Source organism: Trachinotus anak, unplaced genomic scaffold (assembly GCF_046630095.1).
Source record: "Trachinotus anak isolate AG129_WGS33_773 ecotype Australia unplaced genomic scaffold, CSIRO_AGI_Tana_v1 ptg000002l, whole genome shotgun sequence".
Classification (NCBI taxonomy): domain Eukaryota; kingdom Metazoa; phylum Chordata; class Actinopteri; order Carangiformes; family Carangidae; genus Trachinotus; species Trachinotus anak.
In genome coordinates, this window is record NW_027273853.1 from 6,644,112 (window position 1) to 6,664,094 (window position 19,983).

General features: G+C 40.4%; 1 protein-coding gene across 2 annotated transcripts in view; it reads left to right on the forward strand.

Moving 5' to 3' along the window:
- The window catches only part of peak1 (pseudopodium-enriched atypical kinase 1), a 103,925-nt gene that overhangs the window by 33,725 nt on the left and 50,217 nt on the right, over positions 1–19,983 (forward strand). For both annotated transcript variants that reach the window (XM_071492827.1, XM_071492834.1), the window contains one exon: positions 18,458–18,534. The gene's annotated coding sequence lies outside the window, so the exon portion shown is untranslated. The remainder of the gene's footprint in view (positions 1–18,457; positions 18,535–19,983) is intronic.

Consider the following 19,983-nt stretch of genomic DNA (forward strand, 5'->3'; position numbering starts at 1 on the left):
GCAGATGTATCAGAGAAGTTAGCTCAGTTAGCATCTTTTATTTGTTTATGTTGTTTGTTAGCTTGTAACTGGCAGTGGCTGACACATTATTAGCGGTTGTGCCAATGGAAACTCACTCTACTGAGAAGGTTTGGGGTTTATTCTGCCTGCTCTCTGTCCCCACAACTTGACGGGATTGGTTCCTCAGGTTATATAATGTACAAATCCCTGGCTGTCTGAATTCATTTTTAGGAGACTGTCATTGGTTTGCTGCAGTTTCAAGGTGGAAATACACAGTCATGGTGTTGATGGCTTATTTTGCTCATGATATGTCTTATCATTTACAAAACATCATATGGACATGTTGACGAGGTTAAGAGCTGGATTTTCATTGGTGGAGATTCATTTAGTAAAAATTTTACAACTGATTGAGAAGTCACTTAATAGAAATTAATTTTGCACACATTAACCTCACTTGCCAATTTATAGTATGCAGGAGACAGCATTTACTTCCATATACCTTAAAAAATGACAAACATGCAGTTCAGTTTTTGTCCCACAAATATTGTTCCCTCACCACAAGACATGTACATAGTGAATATTATTGTATGTACATAATGTACTTTATATTATGCAATATGTAATTTTTCTTTAGTGTGTCTAGCATCAACTATTTTCTGCAAATCCAAGTGTATTCAGCAAGTCTCACTTTTGACACACCACGATATTTATTGTTAGGATATAGGAAAATGTGCATGTGATTTTACAGACATAGCGGCTGCAAGTGGAAAAGATCAAAGTCAGTGAAGCCCATTAGAAATCATGTTTTAAAAGACAGTAACGCAAATATCTGGTGATGCTCTAGGAGAATCCTCACCTCACCAAAAGCCTAGTATGTTATATTTATATGGTGGAAGAATGTGTAAAGTAATGTATGATGATGTACAACATATCAACATTTACTGGTCTGAAACTGATACATTACAGAAAGGCTCCAGAGCAAGTGACACTATCAAGCCCTGTCAAAGCCCTGTTAAGTCAGCCCCCACAAGCTGTCTACAGATTACAAAACAAATCTAGATCTGTATGCAGGGACCACAAAACCTTTTTTTTTTTTTTTTTTTTTTTTACCTTTTTGGTATCATGTTATGTAGCTACTGTAACATCTCATTTCTTTGTAGATGAATGGAAACTGGTTACTTTTCATAGCAGAAGCATAACCTGTAGAAAAAAAGGTATTTGAAACTTGAATGGTGATTCTATACATGCATAAAAATGTCCTGAAGACCATAGACAGTAAAGTTATGGCTCTCTATCCATTCAGTTAGATAGGGGCCTGATCTTGTTTGCCCGGAATAACTGCCCGAGGGCGTTGCCAAGATGGCTGCCTAGTGGCGAGACTCACCTCTCAGGACTTTGTTATTTATGCTTGAGGAGGGTCAGAGGGCATTTTTTGTTTGCCCTGCTTGCTATGGAAATCATGGACTTTGTGGTTTGCCTATTTTTATGTTTGACAGGGAGGTGTCAAGGAAAGCTGGAGCACCCAGTAACAGTGAGAGGTTTGGCTTTACCCAAATGTATTAGAATATGAATACAATATCACTAATGAGGCTCAGCTGTTCTCACTCTGAAGCATTCTTGTTAACAGGCTACAGGTGTAGTAAGTCCTATTAATTTAATTAATGGTGATCCTGTGGCCAAATGAGGCAGGGGTGACACTCTGCATGCCACAGTGCCTCTAAGGTAACCACTGCTTGGTGCTCTCCCATTACTGGGAGTGGTCTCACATTAGTATTGCATGCAGCTGTATCTCTTCTCGTTATTTGCGCAATCTCCTTAAAAGTGCAAATGCATAAAGAAGATGACAGACCAACTAGCTTAGCAAAAGCTGAGTGACTTGTTCAGGAACGTGTCATCATTAGACAACAGTGCTGCTTGCATTTTTTAAATTTGATATAAAGACAAAGAAAGAAATTATTGCAAAATTACAAAACAGTTGAGAAATATGGACAAATGCAGAAGAAAACATGCACATTCAAGAGCACTCTGTACATATATACCGTACACATACAGTGGAACATACTTAGAGCACAAACACTGAAAGTCTTACTTTCCAAGTTGTAGTCTTCCTGTATCATGTAATACCAGATTCATTTCTTTGCAGTTTTCTCTTTTATACAAGTCCTGAGGTACTTTTACATTACCTATGGAACCCATTTAGCATATTAAATGATATGTACTTAAAAAGCTTCTCCATTTCGTTGGCTAGTTTGCGCCCCATCTTTAGTTATATGGAAGGAGTTTCTAGACGGTTTTGAATTAAGAACCCTCTTTTGCTTTTGATAAGACTGTGTTGCAGTGGTGCTTCTCCCAAACTGTTTAATTTTAGGTTATTCAAGTGCATACGGGAGCTGAGACTGTAGGTAATGAAATCACATAAGGGAGAGTGAAGACTGGGTGCACACTATGAATAATATTGAACATAAACCATTGAAACTGTCTCTCCTCCCCTTGATGTCTTTGAACTTGCATTGGAGCCCCCTCATTCTCTCGTATAGCAGCCATACATGGTTGCCCTGTTAGATAATGGGTTTTGAACCTTTCCACATGTGTGCATACTTAAACTGTGACTCAGTATTTTACGGTCACAGATTGATATTGGACCATTTCATCACTCTCACCACTTTATGTTCTCTGCTCGGGTTAGACTATCAAATATCCCTTTCTCTTGAATATTTTATGACATGATGCCTTCGCCTGGCTCAGTGAAATGTGTCAGGGCAGATCGGTAGTCGTTGCTCTCTAATGGCGTCCTTTACCCTTAAAGTGGGAGAGATTCTGAGATTTTTGCCTTTGTTACTATTTAACAGGATCAAATGGCCATGTGAAATATTCATTTTAAATCATCACTGTGCTCTTGCGCAATAAAAGCACAGTGGCTTGTGTTAAATTACCTTGTACATTATATATAGTGGTGACATACGTGTAATGTAATGTAATATCAATGTCTTGTTCAGGGAAGGAAAACTGAATCACACTCCCCCATGTGATACTCATCAGAGGATAATTCCGTATATCAGACATGATGATGACAGGCTTGTTTCATTGGTGTTGTTAAAAACCGTTGAAGAAAAGACTCAAATGAGAGTATGAGTTTTATCACCACTCAACCTGTTATACTGTACTTTTAGTCAAGGACAGTTCAGTTAGCATTTATTTACGAGAACACCTCTCTGAACAACACACAAGACTTAAACTTGCAATATCACAAGGCTGCAACATCCATAACATTTGCTTCTCTAGCAGGTCAACAGTATGACTGTTTCACCCCCGCTCTTTCGTTCAGGAACATACTCTATGTTTTTAGGATAGACCTTAAACTGTTTTACAAACTTACCAGGAATTCATTTGTTTTTCCTCCAGTACCTCTCCTTGTTTTTTTTTTTCTTTTTTTACCTCTGGTGGACACATCTTTTCCTCAGTTGGTATGGCCTGGAGCAACTCCATTTACATATTTCTGTTGACTTTGTTTGCTTTTGTGACATTTCAATTTTTTTAGTTTTTGCTCTGAACAACCTGTAACGTTATGGGCCACCTGAGCAATGTTGGGGTAAATGTCTGGTGAGGTACAATGAAGAACATTAATTATAACATGTCAAGTTATACTTAGAACATGATGTTATTGTTATTTCAGAGCTTCCTGGTTTTGACCAGACCTTCCTGAAATTTACTGTAAAGTTGGTGTATATTTGTAGGCGGGCTTAACGTGCTGTTGCTGCTATTTAAAAAAAAAAAAAAAAAGAAATAAAGTGCAAATCGTTGCTTTTGATTTTAAAAGTATTTGGCATTCAACAGCACTGAGTGCTGAGTTTCTTCAAGGGTTTTTGCCATCTCCTTTAGGTATGCAGGAGGGTTCAGGTAGACCTCTGAAACACTTAATAAATACTGTTTTGCCCTGCTTGACAGGTGAAGGTGCAGTCTGTGATTGAATCAAAGCCTGTCTAAGTGTCACTCACACATGGTGCTCTAAAATCTTATCCTGGAATGCATTTCATTTGCCTCTTGCTTTTACAGGAAGCCATCCACTGAGTGAACTGCATGTTGTCAGTTTGTCATGCTGATGTACAGTATGTGGGCGCCTGACAGTGGTTTTGCATGTCACCGACCTTTTAGGTTGATTGCAAGACCCCAGGCTGTCAAGCACATGGGGTCCGTGGCATGTTCACCACTTACAGGAAATAAACACCAGTGTACATCACATTTATTAAACATCTTAAAGCTTCAACATGCATTTGTCAAGCACCAAATTATCCTAGTCCAACTTGACTGGTGGCAAGCCAAGATGCTTTTAACCGTTGTCTGCAGTAGATACACACATGTAACTGTCCATTCACTAAGGAGAATCTGATAGTGAGCAGAGTGAAACATGCAATGAGCTGGTTACAGACAATACTTTTGCTTGAGGAAGGACATTTCCAGAGGACACACTGCCCCACTTCCATTTTTCCTGGCTGTTTTGTTTGATCGTGTATCTTAGTCATTTCTTATATTGCCTCTTTAAATTTATATTTCAATTTTGATTCTTCTTAGTCAGAGCCATCAACTGCTTCAAAGGATATAGTGGTTGCAATTGCCAAAATTTGGAAAATAACTTATTTCGTACAAACACCAGCGGAAATTGATTTACCATAGAATAATTGCGACAGCTTCCCATTTCGACCCGTATTAATTGCGGAGCTCAGTTACTCCAGTGTGGCAGATAGAGAGGAAAAAACAATTCACTGTTTTGCCATTATCACTTTGAGTCACCAAGCTCCCCAAGCTCAACCTCACTGACGCAGAGGCCCTTTCATATGCTTTGATCCTTTCAATAATTATTTGCTATGCAGCTGAAGGAGGAGGGCAGATTGGAAAAGCAGCAGAATGCTTTGCACTGATAGTAGCATTGAAAGACAAGGGGAGAGTAAAACTTGGAACATTTCATGGTGTGGGATTTTCAACAACCCTGTGTTGTCTTTCCCAGACATTTCCACTGGATATAAAAAAGCAGTGAATGGCCTTGAGGCTTAATCTGAAAGCTCTCTGCATATGCCAAAGGACAACATTTTTGCCCTGGATAAAAAATAAATAAAAACATTTTGCAAAATAGTTGAATTTAAGACATATTTTCTCCTGTTTTGCCTAAACTTTTGCAACAAAAAGGGGTGTTACTGATATTAAAATACATTATTCACTCTCACTCTCCATACCATTAATCTCTCTCTATTGCTGGTGTCTTTCTGATGAAAGTGGCCTTGCCTTATCTCATCCCTGCCGTCCTTTGCTTTTGGAAAACGTTTCCCTCCTGGACCGGCTCCTTATCTGGAGTGGCTCTGGATGGGCTGAGGACAGAACTGAAATCGACATCCCCACTGGTCCGCTGGCAAGGTTGAAAAAGAAAAGCACTGGCTGGGGGCGAAGCCGAGCCAAGTAGCTCAACTGTTTCTTCATCCCTCTCCCTCCACTGGGGTTGGAGATATATTACCATGACATTCTCCTGTTTCTCCATAGACACTGGAGCTCATACTGGCCTCTTGTTATATCATGCCTGCTGGAGTCGTGATCAGAAAGCTAAAAGGTCTCCATGTTTCCACTGAGCGTCTGGAAACCAGTTGTTTGATTGGCTCCCTGACCCTCAGCAGGAATTGCCTGGAAAAACGTGTACAGTATAACAAAGAGCTTTACTATCACTCAAACCCAGACGTTTGAAACTGTTTTTCTCCACTCAAGACAGTCAGCGTCCGTCACCTCTCCTAAGCACCACTCTGGTCGTGATTGACAGGACTCTAATGCAGTAGGACGAGGCCGTCTGGAACAGCATCTCAAACCACATTGGTTCGTGGAGCTTGAGAATTTTCTGCAGACCCTGAGATACATAAGTGCATCCACAAATCCCATCAAATCATGACTCTGGCATGTATGAAAATGCCAAAAATAAAAGGAGTGTTTATGAACTTCCGTCCTTCATTTCTTGCTATCAAGGGGGCTTTAGCTGTGTGTCAAGGGGTTACAGCATCACTTTAGAGACACATAACCACAGTAGCCACACTGGCAGCAAAGCTATCAACCTCCTGTGTCAAGTATTAACCCAGCTTCACTTCCCGAATGACTCATGAATCATTGAAATCATTGATTGATAGCCTACTCTTGTTTCTGCTTTAATAATGATGTTAAGATAGACTTTTATGATCCCAGAGCTGAATGAGAAAATTGATTTATTGAGGTTCTAGGTAAATCACCTACAAGAAAGAAGAATGGATCAAGATTCACATTCTTCACTCACTTTATTGCTGCGGCAACAACATGTAAAAGGAAGTCATTACAGTGACAAAGCTGTGATTGCGCTGAGTCCTCCTACCTGCAGGTAGAGCAGCTGATAGTGAAGGACAGTGGGATGGATGATCCTGTTCTGGGCCCTGTCACTCCCAGTTGGGAAAATAAAAATGGGAGTGAGGGATTGTATCACTCTCTGGTAAACAGGGGGATGGATGAGGATGACGAAGTGAAAGACGTGCCAACATATGTGTGAGGGCAGTGATGTGAAACAGCTGTGTGAATGCACGCACAACAATGATATTTATGCAAGAAGTAGTGCCTCACATACAAACACGTACCTCACACTGACAGATCAAAGACAGTAAACCTTAATGGTAGGTTGGCCATACATTATGGTGTCTAACCACAGGCATTTGTCTTGGAAGTCATCTGACATTAAGTGTGCTCGCAGACAGTTTGTAACAGGTGACTCATGGGATTTCAGAGTCACTGAAGATTCAGTGCTCACAGGCAAACCTGCCCCAGTGAAATGTGGACGGAAACATTTGGATTTTTATTTCCATTTTGTTTTTTTGGTTCAATAAAATCTGCAAAATAGTCAGCAAATATTGTGAACCTTTGTAGTAAGAATGAAAGGTATGTTATTTCACCCTGCTCGTTTCAAACGGAGCAGTGTTTTCCTTAACAAGTGACATTATCCAACATCCTTGAGTGGTCAACCTGCAGTGCATGTAGTGTACCCCACATGTTTATGTATCTAGAGTATTGAATTCACCCTTGAGCAAAATTCAATATCATCACTGTATCCCATGGTGACGTGGAGCGATCAGTGCTGTAATATTTTCTTGGAGCTATGCTTAATCTGATCCCTGATATAGGGGAGCATCAGCGACCACAAAGGCTACAAAGGCTCTGTGTTATTTAATCCATCTCCCAGGAAATTCCTGCTTGTATCAGCTGTCTTTTTTTTAAGAGGACATTCAGATGGCTGATTACTGGCAACCCTCTGGCTTGACTTCATCCCATCCCCCTTACTTTACTTTTATCTTACTTGCTTCACATCCCTGACTTCATCCTTCTTCTTCCTTTTCCCAGTTCTCCACATGATCCCTTCATATATCATCCTTAGAAAGTAAGGGTCTTTAAGAATGGCAAGATGGAGATTTCTTTGGTTTGCTCTTTTTGCTCTGTATCAGTTTTCAGATTTATTTCTTGTTTATGGATTACTCATGACATGATGAAGCACATGCTATAAAGTGCATATTTCTTTGATAAGTTAAAACTTGTGCACATTGTCTCCCTTCATAAAAATGCCCACACTTAATGCTGCACTCTTGCTATTTAATAACCTGCCAGCCCTTGCATCTCTTTATAACCAATGCCCTTGTGGGTCCTTGGACTGATTCCACCCCCTGTGCCCTGTTTTTATTCTGAAAGTGGACCCTGGCCCCTCAGTGTAGAAGACATATGGTCCAGATGTCAGCACAGATGATGGGGGTCACGTAGACCTCACCACTCATCTGCCAACTGCACTGACATCTGCAGGCACAGTACCTTTGTGGCCAATAGGAAATGGCCTCTTCAAGCTAATTTAGTACCGCTGTGCTACTGAGACTAAACACTGGAAAACACTGGTAGTTTTCAACTGTCTCTATCTTAATTCTGACAAATACCATTAAAAAGCTGAGAAGCCTTTGGCTAGAATGCCTCAGAGTTGTTTTGATTGTAAAATAGTGGCCCATAGCGCCCACCTAATTTTAACAAATGTCTTGTATGTCTAGCAAGAGTGAGTAACTATGGAAGCAGTACTGGAAACAAGGCGTATTCGATGTGGAAACTCTGATGTTGTCTAGTTTAGTCTGTTTTAGCCAGGCTCATGAGCTGCACACATGTTGATGACCATATTGAAGACATTGCATCCTCTTGAAGATGTTTGAGTTTGCAGGGAATGGTGCGTAGCATGCAAAATTAGCAACAGAATCAGCTCAATGTGATGTGATTGTTTCAGTGTCTTGAAGTCCAAAAGTTTCCCCTCCACCCTTTGAAAAAAAACTGTCTCTAATGGCAGTTCCTGATAGGAAGTGATGCTTTTTGTTAATATACATTGTTACGTAGATGCTATAGCACTGGGCATGTTTTCCTTTCTGTGGAAGCAGGAGGGAAGAAAATCTCATTCACTTTCCGCCAAGTGGGTTGACACTTCATAACTAGGTCGGAGACTGAATGCATACATTGCACTGAGTTGTCATACCATAGCCGTTCCACTTACACTAGAGAAATTGAAAAGAAAATCACTTTTCTTGACCTAGAAATGAAGTTTCTAATAAAAACATTTATTTATGACTTGCATACAGTAAGTCATGAACTTTGAAAAAAAGAGAAAAAAAAATGGACAAGGCTGATTATGCTAATGGATTTTGCAGAGAAGTAAGTTCAGTTTTCACCAAATGTGTTGCTTTGTTCAACCACTGAAAGGTTTTTTTCTCACTGTGGGAAAGGAGTCCCTCGTCAGATGAACATTTTAGCTATGAATAGATGTTTTTTTCACCACAGACATTTTGGCATGTCATAGCTGAAAAAGCACAGGTGTAAATGATAACATTGAAAGCCCACTGGCACGTTGGCATGGATTACTGAGATGCTTAATAGAGCTGAGCCATCGACAATGAAATTTGTTTCACCTGTGCTTTTCCTGCTATGACGAGTCAAGATGTCGGCTGTGAGAAAGGCCTATTCAGATCCATTATCTGATTTTCACAGTAAAATAACATTTTCATAATGTGAAAAATGTGACTCATGTTTTTTGGAACATTTCTATGCCGTTCTTAACCTTTCTTTACAAAATAACATTTCAGTCACAGCCATATTTTAGTAGTTGTTTTAAACCTTGGACATAGTTTTGAGCACTAACCAATGAGATATATACCATAAATCATTTATACCGTAAAACTTCAATTGGACAACGAGTCCCAATTAAACGCCCGTGACCCTTTTACTGGCCTGGTGTGGCTGCACAATTTGTCAAATAAACGCAGGTCTCAGACACCTGGTTCTTTGAATGTATTGTTGTGAGGTACAACGTGAAATTTAAACTGTCAGTCATCAAATTTGCTCATGAAAATAAAGGTTTAAATAACTATGGTAACCTCCAGCTTTCATCCTCTAAGGTAGGCCACTGGTATTTTGATACCAGTGGCCTACCTTAGTCTCACTCTGTCTCTTGCTCTCTCTCTCTCTGTGCACGGGGTTGGCCTAGATGCTCTGTCTCTCTGAGTTAGATCAAATTAATGATTTGTAATATGTTATTTGACAGTCAGGTAATTTTTTTTACAAGTAATATTCATACAGGTTTCAATAATCAGTTTGAAAGTATTTCCCATCTTTGCACCTTTGTGCACGAGTTTTGTGTGAAAGGAATTAAAGGCCTGTCCAATATAAATGCCTGTCCCACATATAGGCCGGTTGAATTCAGTGACTGAAGCAAATAAAAGCCCAGGCTATCAGTGGAAGTTTAAGGGTAGTTTTCTTTCCTGTCATTTTGTCATTGCGTGTGAGCAGCCCTGTTCAGACATTTTATCTAGCTCTACAGCCATGGGGTGTAACTGCAGGCCCAAGGAGGGTAACACACATTCACACACTGTTATTTACCAAATTTCCAGCAAAACATAACCGTTGATTGGCTGTACAGGTTCATGCCTTGTCTGTTTAACAGTACTTGTTTAGGAAAGGGAGATCACTTCCTCTGTCTAGACTAGCTCACACCACAAACCATCAGGCTCTTGAATCATCCACTGAATTTGTACTTGAGGCTGCCCTGTGTTCAGGTCCATATCTGTGGAGGTTGACAGCTGCTCTACTCTGGCTCTTCCTGCAAAATGTAAGGTTAAGAGGTATCATGGAAGTGATAGGTCTCTTTGGGAATTCAGTCTTACTGGGAGGTTCAGCTCATCCCCGCTCTCTCATTTCTTTTCCTTTTTCATCCTCGCGGAACAACGTCAGGACCTTGATGTTGTCACTGTTGTAGGAGCTGGTCTCACATGGGGACTGAACATGAATTACTACTGCTACAGAGTGTCCAGTCCAAGTGTATCTCTCTTCTTGTCAGTCATCCTCTTATTCTTCTTCTTCCCTTCAGGTTTTTCTTCTTTCACATTGTTCAAATGTGAGAAGCCAAGTTGATTAGATTCTCACCATCCTGTACTTGTTTTTCCTGCCACTCTCCTCTGTCTGTGTTCTGTTATGTTTTTGGCTCCCTCATCATCATCATCAGCCACTCTTGTGCTTGTTCCCTCCCTCCTTCCATAGCGCTTGAGCTCTTCCTCCCTCACTCTCTGTCTCTCATTCATGCACCAGCTTCACCTCGACTGTGTTTGTCATGTGGCTCTCTCTCCCCATTCGTCTGCCTGGGCCACTGATCGGATACACACCAGTGCTATGTAAGTAGTTCGTTTTTTTTTTTTTTAACCCTCCTCTTCCTGTTCTTCAAGGGGGCAAACAACTGTTGCTGTCTGCTCAGTGAGGCCGAGGCTTGCTAGCGTGACTGACTGGCTCGGAGACACATATGTACAGGATGATCACACAGGACTTAAGAGATCCACGGAGAAAAGGTTGTGTGTGCGGACAGATAAGATGAAGTGAAGTCAGGGAGGAGCTGAGGAGAGGAAGTCACGAGCCAGTCTATGTATCATCATTATCACCTCCTGTCCTGAGTTTGGACAAGGAGCTTTCAGTGCTGATAGGACACCCTCTAATTAAGCAGAATGTGTTGCATTGAACAGACTGGCTTACATGTTAATGAGAGCAGCTTCTTTAGTTCAGTGTTTTGGAACAACAATGACAGTGCGACTGCTCAGAAATGCTTGCGTCTGTTCATCTAACTGAACCTTTTTTGAAACAAAGATCGATGTTTACATTTTGTTGTCCTGTTCAGTTCTCTTCTTTCTTATATGGCATTGTATCAGCCATGTGCATCTCTTTCTCCTCTTTGTGAGTATTGACTTTGTGTTGGATCAGCTTTCTCAGCTTGAAAAAATGTTTAGAGGAGAAAGTTCATCTGCTTACAGGGGCTGTTGTTTGCACCCTGACTCCACTCTCAGCATTTTCAGCACAATCCTTTACAGTCTGCATAGAAATTCCAGCCATAATAAAAAAGGATCCTTTACAGGGTTTTACCTCTAATAATGGAGCCTGTGAATGAAAGAGAGAGAAATGCACACTAAGATTGAGATGGGGGATGACTGTTTTTTCTAACCCTTTTCTCTTTTGCTCAGATGTGAAGGAAAAAAAAAGTATGTGCTCAGCAGTGCAGTTAAAACAACTTGATTGTGGTTTATCTGTGACTATTTTTGCTGTACGTATTTTGGATTATCTCACTCCCTCCCCCAACTTATTTCTTTCTAATCAGTTCTAAGCAGGAATACGCAACACACACACACATCTATGTTGTAGACATTGTGTTTGATGGTTTGTGTTAAGTTCTTGTTTTTCTGGGTTCAGTGTCACTGCAAGGCAGCAGATCTGAGTCAGTTCTGAGCAGTAGATTTGAGTCAACCTGAAATTATACCGTTGACTTGCAGGAGAATTAAAGGTCATGATGTTAAACCTAACAGTGATTTCCAGATGTAGCAAGCCAGAGAGTAAGAGCTTGTTAAAGTTTTTTTTTTTACCATGAAGAGTTATTGTGCTCATTTTCACATACCTAGTCTTAACTTGATTCAGTGATAGCACCTTTCCTGAAGCAGAAACGAGAACTGTCTTTAAAATGCTCGAATCTGTTAAAGGTGACCTCAAAAACACCAGAGGCATTGGTGAGAGACCACTTCCTGAATCGGTATAGGATGGCCTCATGTAACCTGTGTGCCCTTTTATCTCAGTGCATATTTTTATCTGTCTGCCTTTCTAATATTGATATGTTTTACTGCTATTTATCCTCCAGCCATATTTTTGTGGCTGAGGTGTTGATTGGCACGGTTCCACACTTATATTCCCATTTCATCCATGTGGGAGAACTCAGGGCAGGTAACGACAAAGTAAATCGACTGGGTAATCAAACAATTTGGAAGCTTCCTCTGCCAACTCTGGAGATAAATGGAGAAACTGTAGTTGCCACTTAAAAGCACTCTAGATAATAAAATAATCAAAATGTATGTATGATCAATGATTCCCATGTTTTTCAAGAGGCTGTTCTTAAAAATGAAAAAGGTTTCCTCAACTCTCTTTTCATGATTCACAAAGCTTTATGTAATACCTGTACAATCTTTCTTTTTTCCACTTGCATTTTAAGTCATTTAAACAACTGGTAATATAAATTCATATATGTAAAATGTATGTATGTCTATATACTTCACAAAAAAACAAAGTTCAAAACACAGCACCTGTACTTTACATTACCCCTTTTGTTGTCGTTTTGAAGTCACACTAATGTGGATGTATTGAGATTTCTGACCCAACTTGGCTGCCGCTGCCGACCAAATAAAATTTTCTCTCACTGGAATAACTTTTCAAAGTGCATACATTTGAAAATCCTGCTCTTGCTTTGTAGGTCTGTGAAAGTTGTGTGATAAAATTTTCACGACCAGGGTCCCTGCCAGAAAAGCTGGTAGGCCTGGCGGCTGGACTTATACACTGGGAATTCACTGCAGGAAACCCTGAAGCACTTGTTAATGTTACTTTTGTTTTGCAGAGTTCTCTACTGTAATTAGCTTTAGATTTGTGCCATCGATCATTTTGTCAGGGGTTATGTTTTTCACGCTGTTAGTTTTTTTGGAGCTTAATTCAATTCTTCTTGTTTTGGCGTAAAGCTCTTTAAATAACCTCAACTGAAGCCATCCTTAGCTTTCTTTAGCACACTTTAACTGAACCTTTATGTTACGCTTGCTGAATACCCCACAGACTTGTTGTGATGAAGGTGAGGTGTCAAAACACAGAATTAAGTATGGATAATGTGCCAGAGTTTTGTCTTAGCCTGTGATGAATTACAATGAGTCGTGATTTGTACGTAGTACAGCATCATGAGTAGCCAGAGTGCTTGGAGAAGATACTGTACTGTATACATACTGTAGAAGATGTAGTTACCTTGTTTTCTGCTGCTGGGCTTTCAGAAAAAGTGACTGTTGGTTGACCAGCCACAGAGCCAGTTCAGTGACTGCAGAAATCCTGCAGCCCTATCTTTAACTATTTGAGAGCTGTGCCAATACTCCCCAAGCAGTGTTGACCATGAAGTGTGGAATAGTCTACTGCTGTATGTATCAAATGCTGCACTGATGTGTGAAAGATTCATTAACTTCAGAAGGGCAACTTCAGCAGTTCAATAGGCTCTACAGCCTAAAAGAAATTACTTTCATTCTCTCATTTCATTTTTATTTACAAAATACACATTTGTCTGCACTAATTCCCTTGAGGCAATTTTTCAAATATGGCTAGTCTGGAATTTTTAAGATTATTATGGAGTAAAACATAAAACAGGGATAATGAGGTTGCCACAAGTAGGCTCCAGTTTTCTGATTTCCCCACTCTAGCTCACCTGCCCTTGTTATCTGTCAATTAAATGAGGAGTCACAGTAGTAGTTGTCACTGTGGAGCCCCTCTCACCTCCAGCAGCACCCAGGCTGTCACTGAAAATGCAGAGTAGTTTTGGAGATGGTTGTTATGGAGACAAGGACAAGGTAGAGCAGAAAGACAGGGGATGATGACAAAGATGGCATAGAGGACCTAGCATAACAACTATTCTGAAGCCTGGGATGGGCTGTATGTGCATATTCATGTCGCATCCAGCAGGACTGACCCGTGTATTTAGTAAGTCACATCTGATGGTGGTAATTTCCTCGTCTGTGTGGCGTCGCCTCTGCCACTAAGCTCAGGATTTTAAGTGATGATTTGTCTGTGGTCTTCCACTGAGCCCTGTTGTTGTGTAAAGGCTTCCTGTGTGTCTTTGTACTCAACCACAGACTTATACTATATCCAACACACCATATTTAAGTAAAACACAGGTCTTATGTTTTAAGACAGGCTTGCATTGCAGTTGCTTAAATTTAGTGAAAGATGATGGTCAGAGCTGGAGACACAAATAGCAGATTTGTACTAAGAGCTTTAACAAATTGAGTATGTTATGCCCATTGGAGCTTACAGTTCTCCTGAAATGCCACTGAGCAAGACAGAAAAGTCTTTTTTAGATACCTTAGTAACCTCCAAGGAATACATGCAAGCCTTGTCTAGCTTAGTGAGTGTGGTCGCGTGGTATGTGTGTAATTGATGAATGGTTGGATTCTAGGGCCATTATACCTTAATCCTGATTTCAAGTAGGTATTATGCACAATTGAGGTTACATGACTCATTCAAAGTATTGTTTGTAATAAACCCAAACACTCATCGCTCTGGTTTTTGATTTGATGATCTTCATGCTGTTGTCCTGCAGGTGATTCAGTGGTTCTTCTTTGCAGTCAGTGTTGATGAGAGTGAGTCAGCAAATTATGCTCGTAAAACCTTGCAATAGTTTGAGGATGGTGAAGGTGCTCTGCGAGGTCAGGTGAAAAACATCTAGAGCAAGTATGAATGGTAAATCAGTGCTAAGTGTTCAGGTACTGGACCAAACAAAGACCATCATACACTGTGGCGATCAGCTCAAACGTCATGTTAACATTGTCAAGGAAAAACAGTAATTAAGATTATCCAAATATATTTGAGTGTGATTGAATGAGCATCTTTTGGCCTTTTTAGTAAACAATTTGTCCTTTGACACTTTTGTTCAATTAATAACTGCTTTGCAGTAAACAAACACTGGGACTCTGAAGCTTAATTCACATACATTGACTGTAGAGGGTTGGGTGATATGACTGTAAATCATTGTCATGATTATTTCAAACTTTAACTCAATTACAATAATAAACAATTACTTTAGCACTTATCAGTCTCTCTTTTTTTGTTTGAATATGATCTCTTGTGCCAAAATGTGCCCAAACAACAGACATGGCATTCTTTGTAGGTATAAGCTGCTCGGGTTGAGGCGCAGTGTTTGCGCTTGTGTTACTCGTGTCATATCGCCAGCTCCCCTCTGAGTAAGGCACGTGACAGAACATGAAGTAGTGTTTTTTTAAGGGGACATTGAGTAAACCATTCATTAAATTAACTGATATAAGCAAGATGAAGTCAGTATCAGTTTTGATACTTTGGTTAATTTTCCAGCCCTACACTTTAGATATTGAACATACCTTTCAGACATCAGCCACAGCAGTAATCACTGTTTTTATTTTCAAGCCATCAAGTCATGCTTTGAAAGAACTCAGACAGTCAAGTAAAAGCATGTTTACTGTCTAGTGTGCTAGTTGAAAACTCAAACTGTTATTATAGTTTCAAAGCAGCAACACACACTCGCAGTGTCCCAGAAAAAAACAATAGTATGTGAGAGCTGTGAGTCCTGTGGACGGGAATTTACAGGTAGCAGATGGACCACTGGAACCAGCTGTTGTTTACTAGGTATGAGGTAGGGATTGCAGTCAGCAGAGTTCACACATGCATGCAGTGGCACCTGCAAACACAGCACTTAAATTTAAGTCAGCAGAAATGTGCAAAACAAACAGTGTTATGCTGATACTGGAGCAGCCTCTGAGGAGAAATAACCAGAACACAGAGCTGATGACTGCAAGGCTGCCAGTTTCAGAGTGTTAAACAAAGGCAGAAAAAATGAACAAAACCAATCTTTTTCAGTAATTGTTCTCCTGTCATATGTCCACTGAGCTGCTTAACTAGTGACTGATCCAGCTGACCTGCTTAGGTCAACAGCTCCCAGGTGTGTGTGGCTCTGAGAGTGTGTGGGAGGACACTGCACTGTCATTCAGTAACACTAAAAACTAACAGAGCATCAAATGTATAATTCTGCTTCTAACCATCTTCAGCTTTAGAAGTGTTGTTCCTGATCTTACACTATTATGAAAATGAGCCACAACTGTGTGCAGCGAGACTCCTGATCCTTCATCTGTTCTAAATGTTACTCATGACACAACTAGTCAGCTATTAGTTGTGGTACTTACTCAGGACCACCCATCATGACATAGAAGAGATACTGCATCTCCTGACTACATTGCATTGTTTAAAGGAAAATTCACCTTTCTTTATCTTATCTCCAGTTTGACCATATTCTCTAAACCATTTGTTTGAAATAAGTAAAAACAGTGATCGCAGGATAAACAGTGACCCAGACAGTAATTCTGCAAAATCGAATGGACTGATTTTCTCTAATCTTTTGATAATGTTAATAGTTTATTTACAGCCTATTCAATCATCAGTCTGCTTGTGTGCGCTACTTCTCAGAGCTCAGCAATTAAATTGGTGGGGAAAAATGTGATCATAATCCATTGGAATAATGGTAAGAACTACAAATATAGGATCCAGATTGTGAAAAAAAAAAAATCAATTTCCCTCTACCCAGCATGCACACTGACAGTTCAGCAAGCTGTTGGCGGTTTGTGCCAGAAATGTTCATTAGGTGTCATCAAAGCTGTGGGGGTTGGGTGAATGCACTGCATAGTAATGAAGGTTACATAAGAGGCTAACAGGATCACCACATGAAATTATTCCAGTGTAATTGTGTCTCACTGTTGGTCAAAGAATTGTGTGTCATACCTCGAGTTATGTGATAATGTGTGTGAGTCTGCATGCCGGTTAGTTCCTCATTCACTCTGAGATGAGCTGCACATAAACAAACACAAACACACACACACACACACACTCACACACAGTATGAAGATTTGAAGCTCCACAGGAGTAAAGGGGAAGCTTATACACCAAGGTACAATTTTGAAACTGCCTTTATTCACTAATGTACACCAACAGTTTTATCACCATGGAACGTCCAAGGATTTTCCCTCCACATTCCCATTTTGACAGATCATTTTTCCATCCTGAAGCAAGTAAATAGGCTCATGAAAAAAGCCAATGCTCCCGAGATGACTGTGGCTATTTTTATTCCCCAACAAGATGCTTCGTCTTCGGATAACTTAATCCAGAATGATTCTGAAGATTGAATCCCTAATAACAGTGGGTTTGGGGGTGGGGGGGTCGGGTGATTTTACGTTAAGTTTTTCTCGGTTGCATAGCAACACTCATGGAGCCGCCTATTTTGTCTCCTAAATGACGCACCCTGAACAGATCCTACAGCAAAAAGGAGGATAGGATTTGCAAATGGGCTGAGCAATTCAATTCAATCCACTGACAGAAAATGTGCTCTTCCCTTCACAGCTGACATTAAATCCACCAGCAGGATTAGAAGAACTGTCACTGTCCAGTTTATTTTCAGCAAGCAGGATACCAGGACCAGATAGATGTTTGCAGTCGCTCAAACGAGCATTGTGTATATATTTAACAATGTAAAACCTGATACACTGAAATATGCACACAAACAGTGAAAATGATGATTGTCTGACAGTTAAACCTCAAGGATCACTACAGGATTAAACTAGCAAATGCGGTTGATTGTGTCTGTGCCAGCTTTGGTTTCTGATGCAGCAACAGCTTTTCTACCCACAATGAGAAAAAGAAGTTCCCTGAGTGTATCACTAAATCTGATGTTTGTGTAATGATGCTACTTCAGTTGAGCTGCTCACTGGAGTGTCATTTTCATCTTTCTAGACCAAACTACATGCAGCACTGCACCCAGGAAAACAACACTAGGAATTATTAGGAAATACTGTATATGCACTCACATTTAAACTGTATCTGCACATACATTTATTCAACAGCTACAATAAACAAACTATATTTAATGCCTGCAGAAAAGTACAGCAGTGATTGTTGCTTAGAACAAAACCACAGGGCCGTTTGAAGCTCAAATGAGGCCATATGCATCAAGTTGTGTCCATTTGTATAGTAAAGTGTTTTTTTAGATGAATTTCCCTGGGTGCTAAATGTACCATTAAATCTGATATCTGTTCTGTAACGCCATGCCAGAACAATGACTTGCTCTGAAAATGAGCCATGATGTTAAGAGATGTGCCTCAGGCAAACTAACAAAATGCTCTCTCTTCTTCTCTCCCTCTGTCTCTGTTGGACTTTCTCTGTTTCCCTTTCCATCACCCTCCCTCTTCATTCTCTCTCTCACACTCTCACACGTTTTGTTTGTCTTTCTGTCTCTGTTTTTCTCTGCCCGTTTCTGTCTCTCTGTCTTCTGTAGGTTCCAGCAGTAGGTGCTCTCTGCTTCATCAACTTGAACTCCATGGCTGCCACTGCTGCTGCTTGATTCATTGCACTGTGAGTATACTCCTTTTTTTGTGTGTGTGTGTGTGTGTGTGTTGGTCTGTTTCTCCATCTGTGTTTCTCTCATGCCTTCATTGGCTTTTAATGGTTGTTTAGTTAGCCCATGCAGCATGCACACTTGAATTAATGACTTACCGAACCCTCTGCAGTAGATGCCTCTCTGTGGCTTTATTTGTGAGACTGTTTTGAATTCGCGAAGATACATTTTTGTGACTCTTAAAGTTGATGCCAAAGGAGTCTGGTAACTCCCTATGGACCAGAGTCGTGCGTTGATTAGTCTCTCAAGCTGTGTTCATTATTCTGCTGATTCTGCTCTCTGCACTGCTGCAGCACACTCTGGCATTGGAACGGCAATACTTGCTTTCTCCAAATCAAAAGCTGTATGCACGAAGCCAGTGTTCCCAGCTTAATGACTGACAGACTGTGATAACGATTACAGCTCCAAGCCTGTTTGCCTATTAGTGTATGGTTTTCAAAACTTACTCTATGCATACTTGATGTAATATATAATAAAAGTATACAGCGTGAATAACCAGATGAGTTAGTGAGATGCACTACAGCTGATGCTTGTAGTGGAACATTGTGTGAATATTAGATTATGACACCAGTTTGTGGTATGTGTGGGGATAAGACTGATGGTACTTGCAACATGTCAGAAACTGAAGCCTAATGATTTTGGGGTGATCTTTGATAGAAAAGAAACTTTTATGTAATATTGTCAAAGTTAGTGAAAACAAGACGAAGGATCATGACTAACCCTATTTTAACTGTGCAAATGCAATGAAACGCACAAAGTGGATGGTCTTCAGTGCACGGTGGCGTCTCCAAGCTCACAGGACTGATGAGCCACTGTCATCCAACATTTTTCACTCAAACAACACGATACAAAAGACAAAACAGACCGATGTGTGTAGTATTATGTGTTTATTTTATAGCAGTGTGTCATTTGCATGTGATTTAAAAAAGGTATATATAATTAAGACAGTGGCCAGCCGTGTATAATTGCACTGCGCTCTGACGTTTCACTTCTCAAATCAGAGAGTGCAGGTTAAGAAACATATGTGTTCTCCTGCCTTCAGATGGCTGCAGGAATTTAATGAACTGAAGGAGAAGCTTTTCACATACAGAACAAAGCAGTTGTCGACAACAGATAGTGTAAGAATCACTGCGCTCCGCACTTGGCGCCAAAATACCACACAGATGCGCAAAGTGAATTTCAGGGTGAGGAAATGAAACTGTCAAACTGTCAGCTTGCACTGGTCGTTGCACTGCTACAAAAATAAGGCCCTAAAGGTTAAAGGTTAGGGGGCAGCAGAACAAGCTCTGGACCCAAACAGTTGTGTTTCTGACCACTTGTACTGTATCAGCCACTTGTTAACTTGTCTGTCTGCTAGTTGGTGTTGGGCAGGCACAGTTGGCTTTTTGGCCCAAAACAGCTGCTTA